We start from the raw sequence: 6,678 nt of genomic DNA, 5'->3' as shown, positions 1-6,678 counted from the left end.
ATATATATATATATATATATATATATACATGCATACATGTGTATGTGCGTTCGTGTGTGTATTTATACATATATAAGAAGGTTGGCTGAAAAGATCAAGACAGGGAAATTCACAGTTTATAAGGAATAAAATAGTAGATAGATGAATAAAGAGTAAAATAAAAGTTAGAAGAATAGAGACAGGAGGGTGACAAGACTGTTTATGTATACATGCGAGTTTCTCATTAGGCTTATGGAAAGGTTTATACGAGGAAGAGTTTAAATCTAGGGAACATTCAAATAATCAACTATAGAAAGATTAGTAGCTACTGTAATTTTAAGTCTTAATTGATTAACGGTAGAAATTAGTTGCTTCCTAAATCTATCAAGAGTGTGACTATTACACACTATGAGAGATACCCAATCACATAGCCTCCTTCCGAGCTAGAGACAAAAGTAAATTACTAAGTTGGCTAGCTATGTATTGACTTTAGAAGATAACGAAATACCGGATGTGATTAAATGGAAAGTAATTGAGAAATCCATACCTTATGTGAATGGATCGAATAAAGAGCGCAGATCCTGTTCAGATGTAAGATCCCTAACTTTCTATTGAACTCCAGGTCAGAAATTTTCAGTGGTTGCATGCATATGTATAAATATATTTTGAAGAATTGGAAAATTCCGCCTATTCCTGACTGATTTGATATCTTTCCAGCCTTACCATTTAAGGTCTAAGAGAGATAGCTCTTTTACCTTTTTACTTTTTACATGTTCCGTTTTCTGTTTTTCGTTTTCCGTTGTTTACTGTCTGCTTTTTCTATATGCTGCCTTCTCAGATTTTTCGTGTTTCTTCTATTATTCAATTTCTTTAGTTCGTTATGATATGTGGTTTGAGCCTGAAGAATATGTATGAGTTTTCTCAACATATGAAATTATTAGTAGCGCTTTAATACAAGTATTGTGACCTTTAAATAGATAATACACACATACAAATCCATCCATCCATCCATCCATCCATCCATCCATCCATCCATCCATCCAACCATCCATCTATCCATCCATCCATAGACACATACATTTAAATATCAAAGTTAGCTGAGTGGTATATACACTCGGTGATCGATGTTTTTATACGCGCACTGTGCAAAACCCAGAACTTCTCATCAGAAGAAATATTAGTTCTCAACCGACCAGTAGATGGGCAGACGGAGGCGAAGACATTTGGCTGTAGTCTTATCAGTTGTTGAATGAATATCAAACTTTTTCGGACTCCTACAATGTAATCGAACTCATCTTCACTAATCACTGGAGGCAGAATTAATTTTCAAGTACCACTCTATCTTTTACTATTTCTACAACCTAGCGGTAAGTTTTTCCTTCTCTCTCAGCTAGGTGGACTATGTCAGTTGAGAATCAATTCTCTTGGCCGATGGACATGATACAATGCAACTAATAATCATTTAACGTAACGTAATTTTATTTTATTCCGAAGAAATTTATTGGTTAATTTCTCCGATGAATTCATTCTATAAAATATAATTTTCATCATCAGCCGTCGCTTAGACCCTGTAACCCATACGGTTGCAGGGGGCCTCCGCGGTTGCAGTGCTCCATGTTAAGATCAAAGTACGTAGATGAGTCATCTATTACTTTGGTTAAGATGTTTAACAAGAATTAAACTATCTATGTTAACTGAAATTTTCAAGAAATAAAATGATAATACATTGTACCTGCAAAAGTTCTTATAAAAATATTTCATTGTACCACGAACGGTATGCTCTTTAGGATAACGTGAGATATTGAATTTTAAAGTAAAATATAGCTATGAATAAAAGGTGCGTAGATTATGAATTTTGATTGAAGGGATGGGGCCTCAAACCAAAAAGTTGCAGGGAGCCTCTAAAAGTCACGCGACACGCCTGCATTTACGGTACATTTACTAAGTAATTTTCTCATTACAACTTCTGCAAGTATGATGAAGTCTATGCTTCTTTGGAGAGGTCCAATTATACCTAAGCTCGTGCAAATATGTTTCCTATGCTTGCCGAAATAATTAAAACAACATTACGATAACAGACGCATTCGTTCTTAATAATTTCCAGCAGATTCTAACGTGTGTATGCTAATCGCTGGTGTATTTCGTTATTGAGTAATATCTCCTTTCAGACGAATGTGTGTTCATTTCAAACTCGATTCGTTGTTGTTGTTGGTGGTGAAGGAACATCAGTGTTTCATCCTTGTCTATCTCCTCAGCTAGAGTTACACTAGATCGAACCAATAACTCTTATTAGATTCATTGGTCTGGTGTAGCTTGAATTGAATAAAATGTGCAACAAAATTAAATCCCCCTGTTCTCAACGTCCTCCCACTCCATTGAATTGAGCGTATCCTGAACATACACTTGTCTGAAAGAATCGTTCTCCAATTACGAAATACAACAGCAATTAGTTGACTCACGTTCGAATCCGCCGGAAGGTGTTAAGAATGGATATGCATGTCATTAATTTGAGTTTTGCTATTCATCGTGCACATGATGGTTTAAAACAATATTATTCATTGACTAATATTTTTTCTCAGATCAAGACGGTGAACTGGCAGAAATGTTAGGACACCGGAGAAATTGCTTAGCGGCATTTCGCGCGTCTTTACGTTCTGAACTCAAATTCTGCTGAGGTCGACTTTGCCTTTCATCCTCTCGGGGTCAATAAAATAAGTACCAGTTGAATACTGGGGTCGATAAAATAACTGTGAGTCGAAAACTGGGTCGATGTAATCGATTTAGCCCCTCCCCCGACATTATTAGCTTTGTGCCAAAATTTGAAACCAAAATTTTTTTCATCAGTGCTTAACTATTTCGAATTAAGTTATTTAAAGTTCATTACAGCTGATATGTTTATGTTAAATTAACTATTAATTGATAAGTATATCATATATGCGAGAAATAGAGTTGTAATCAGTAAAACTTGGTGATATCTCTTTCAGACCTTTCAAGTTTCTAGATTTGAGATGACCGATTGGATTGATACAACACTTTCCCCCGATATTAACTTAGTACCAGATCAATACAGTAAAGTGTCAGAGCGCAGTTTATCAATCGGTTCAGCAAGCTGTCAGTCAGGGATCAGTATCAGATGATTTGGCCCATGCGAATGTTTAACCTTCGATCAACTTCTGACAGGAATAGGGATTATATTAACTATTGTAAGTTTCAGTACACTAAAAATTTACATGGTCGCCAAATCATAGGCGCCAAATCAACTGGGAATGTTCATTCTCAGAACGTTCTGTGCATGAATCAATTAATCTAGCTCTGTAGTAGTCTTCCATGAGATCTTGTTTTAAAGTGAGATAAATTAAAGGCTTCCATGATTATTTCATGTTAATTTATGTTCCAAATCCCAGCTTCATAATGACTGTTATTTTAGTAATTTTCTCATCATTTTCAAAATTAATTGAAACACAGGAAGTGACCTGACAAAAAGATGAAGGTTGTCTGTTACAAGTGACAAACTAACTCTTGTCTTTTCACTTTCCAAAATACTACAAAATACGGAATAACGATCTATCTTAAGAGTGCCAAAGATCAAAAGCTTCTCTCTAGCTTCTCTTTTCGCTTCTTCTCCCTGTATTTTTTTGTTTCATTCCAAACCTTAACCTTATTCCTCGCATACGATATATCTTCTTTTCTTAGTTGTCTTCGTGTATAAGCGTTATATTACAATTTGCGAAAACAGAAAAAGAAACGCGAAAACCCGATTTTGTGGATTACGTTTATATACTTATATACATACATACACACGCACACACATACATACATACATGCATACATGCATGCATACATACATGCATACATACATACATACATGCATACAGACATAAACACAGACATATACACACATACATGCACATACATACACCAGCATACATACATACAAACATACATACACACATATATACATACACACGTGTGTATATCTATGTGTGTGTATGTGCGCGTATGTATACATTAACACATGTGGACTTCCTCACGGTTGTCTTCTTCAAAATTCCACTCACAAGGCTTTGGTAATCCGATCCATAGTAAAATAGACTTTTTCAAAGTGTTACGCAATCAAATCGACACATGAAACCACGTGGTATGTATATCGAATATTTGAAATACGCAATTGTGCCAATATTACTCAAACAGAAAACTACAAGCAGAAACAGGACGACCGATGAATTGGCCAATGAAAGACGACGACAACCATAGAAAACACCTTAATAAAGCAACACCAGAAAGCAATCTATAAAAAGGATAACTTTAAACAAAAGAATGCCCTCTCCCCCGATGTATGCAAAATAAGCCCTAATACCAAAAGTGCAAGAAAAAGCACAATTTTAACGAACCGTATACTCTATTTCATTTTTCATTATTTGGTAAAAAAAAATTGCAACATTTGAAGATACTCACATACGCCGACACACACACACACACACACACACACACACACACACACACACACACACACACACACACACACACACACACACACACACACACACTCACGCACACACACACACACTCTCGTACACATGTTTGTATGTTGGTTTGATATCACGACTACTCCATTTTTATCTTTTCATCGAAAACTTTTCACATAATTTCCTTGAAATTTGTTTCAAATAGTAAACATTTAAAATCCAGTATTAATATCTTAAGAACTTCACATTCTTATCTTCAAGAGTGATATTAATGTAGGTTGCTGCCCATTTATAGTAGACAGAAACAATGTAGTTGATATATAGGTTACCATGGGGATTTGAATTTTTACTGTTACATTTATACGTCATCAGTCAGATGATTATTTCCATTTTTTGACTAATTGATATTGCTAGTATTTCTTTCATAATTAATCGTCTGGTTTTGTGTAGAATTCTCTGAAGTATAGACATGTTGTCTACTATTTTCCTATTTAGTTGTGTTTTGTGTCGCATGAAATAGTGCATTGCCACTAGTGAGCTTGGTGAACTGGTCAGTGAGTGTTTGTATGATCAATATAGCAGTTGGAGTTGTGAAAATTACAACTACTACGTTTGCAAGCGAATTTACATTGGTTATTAGTAGCGTAATCATAAATTTACATGCTTGTGGCTTGTTATTGTTAAGATGGTTCTAGTATTTTTTGAAGATAGCAATATATCACTTCAGACTGAAGACGAAACTGTGAAGATCTAAAAGTATTAGAATATTTATTATTCGAAATAAACTCCCGTGAAAATTACGAAAATACTTTGATAAATAAGATAAAACTAGAACACAATCGTGTATTCAATACAATATACTGATATATGTGTGTATATGAGTTAATTTTGTGTGTGCGTGTATGCGTGTGTGTTCTAATGTTACTATTTGTCACCGAAAGATGAAGTGAGTACTCAATAAACGGTGAAATTCATGATTAATATATGTATTAGATTAATATGAGGATCTTTCTGAATTGACGGGCACCACTTGTTTTGCAAGTTATTTCATGTTAAAGTTGTCATATTTCTATAATTTCAACCAATCACTGACGTCTATTCAGCTGAATACAGTTACTGCTATTTTTGTAAACAATAATTTTTGCCGGTGTCAAGATCGTTATTCCCTGGTAATTATATCGTTATTCCCTAGTAAGGGTTTAGGGTTTTAAGGTTAGGGTTCGGGTTTTAGAGTTAGGGTTAGGATTAAGGTTTTAGGGTTAGGGTTAGGGTTAGGGTTAGGTTTAGGGTTAGGATTAGGGTTTTAGGGTTAGTGTTATGAGTTAGGTTATGGCAAAATAATCATAACCCTAACCCTAACCCTAACCCTAAAACTAACCCTAACTCTAAAACCCGAACCCTAACCCTAAAACCCTAAAACCCTAAAGCTAAAACCAGTACAAATGCACGAACGATGTTATAAATAACAGTACCGCTGATAGTTGTTGACAAACAGCGGCACTAATTTTATTCGAGGGAAGAGATCCCATTACATCGCACAACGTGTGGTGTTCACAATTCACAGCAGTAATTGTTTTCATCTCAACAGACGTCAGTGATTGGTTGAAGTTACCAAAATACGACAATTACCGAACACAGAAATTTTTATCTGTTCTATAACACAAAATATACAAGTATACGAAGTTTGAAAGTGTTTCTGTACCAAAAACACTACATAAAACATAAATGAAAAGTGGTGCCCGTCAATTCAGAAGGATCCTAATATGATACACTTATTTTTAATATGTGTATGTTTTTCGTTATTTTTCTTGAAGTACTCGTCTATGATCCAATCTATTAGTCTGTTAGAATACCTGATGTTGATTAATATTTGTTTTATTTTGGAAGGTGGCAAGCAGGCAGAGACGTTAGCACGCCGGGCGAAATGCGTAGCGGTATTTCGTCTGTCTTTATGTTCCGAATTCAAATTCCGTCTAGGTCGACTTTGCCTTTCATCCTTTCGGGGTCAATAAATTAAGTACCGGTTGCGTACTGGAGTCGGTCTAATCAACTGGATCCCTCCCCCAAAATTTCGGGCTTGTGCCTAGGGTAGAAAAGAATATTTGTTTTATTTTGGGTATTTCTGTATGTTGTGTTTCGTTTGTGACGGAGAAACTAAATATCGTTCCAAGTTTGGATTTTATAAATGGTATTTTGTAATGTTTTTATTTTTAACTTTGACGATCATGTTTGT

Source organism: Octopus bimaculoides, chromosome 7 (assembly GCF_001194135.2).
Source record: "Octopus bimaculoides isolate UCB-OBI-ISO-001 chromosome 7, ASM119413v2, whole genome shotgun sequence".
NCBI lineage: Eukaryota > Metazoa > Mollusca > Cephalopoda > Octopoda > Octopodidae > Octopus > Octopus bimaculoides.
This window is presented reverse-complemented; position numbering follows the sequence as displayed.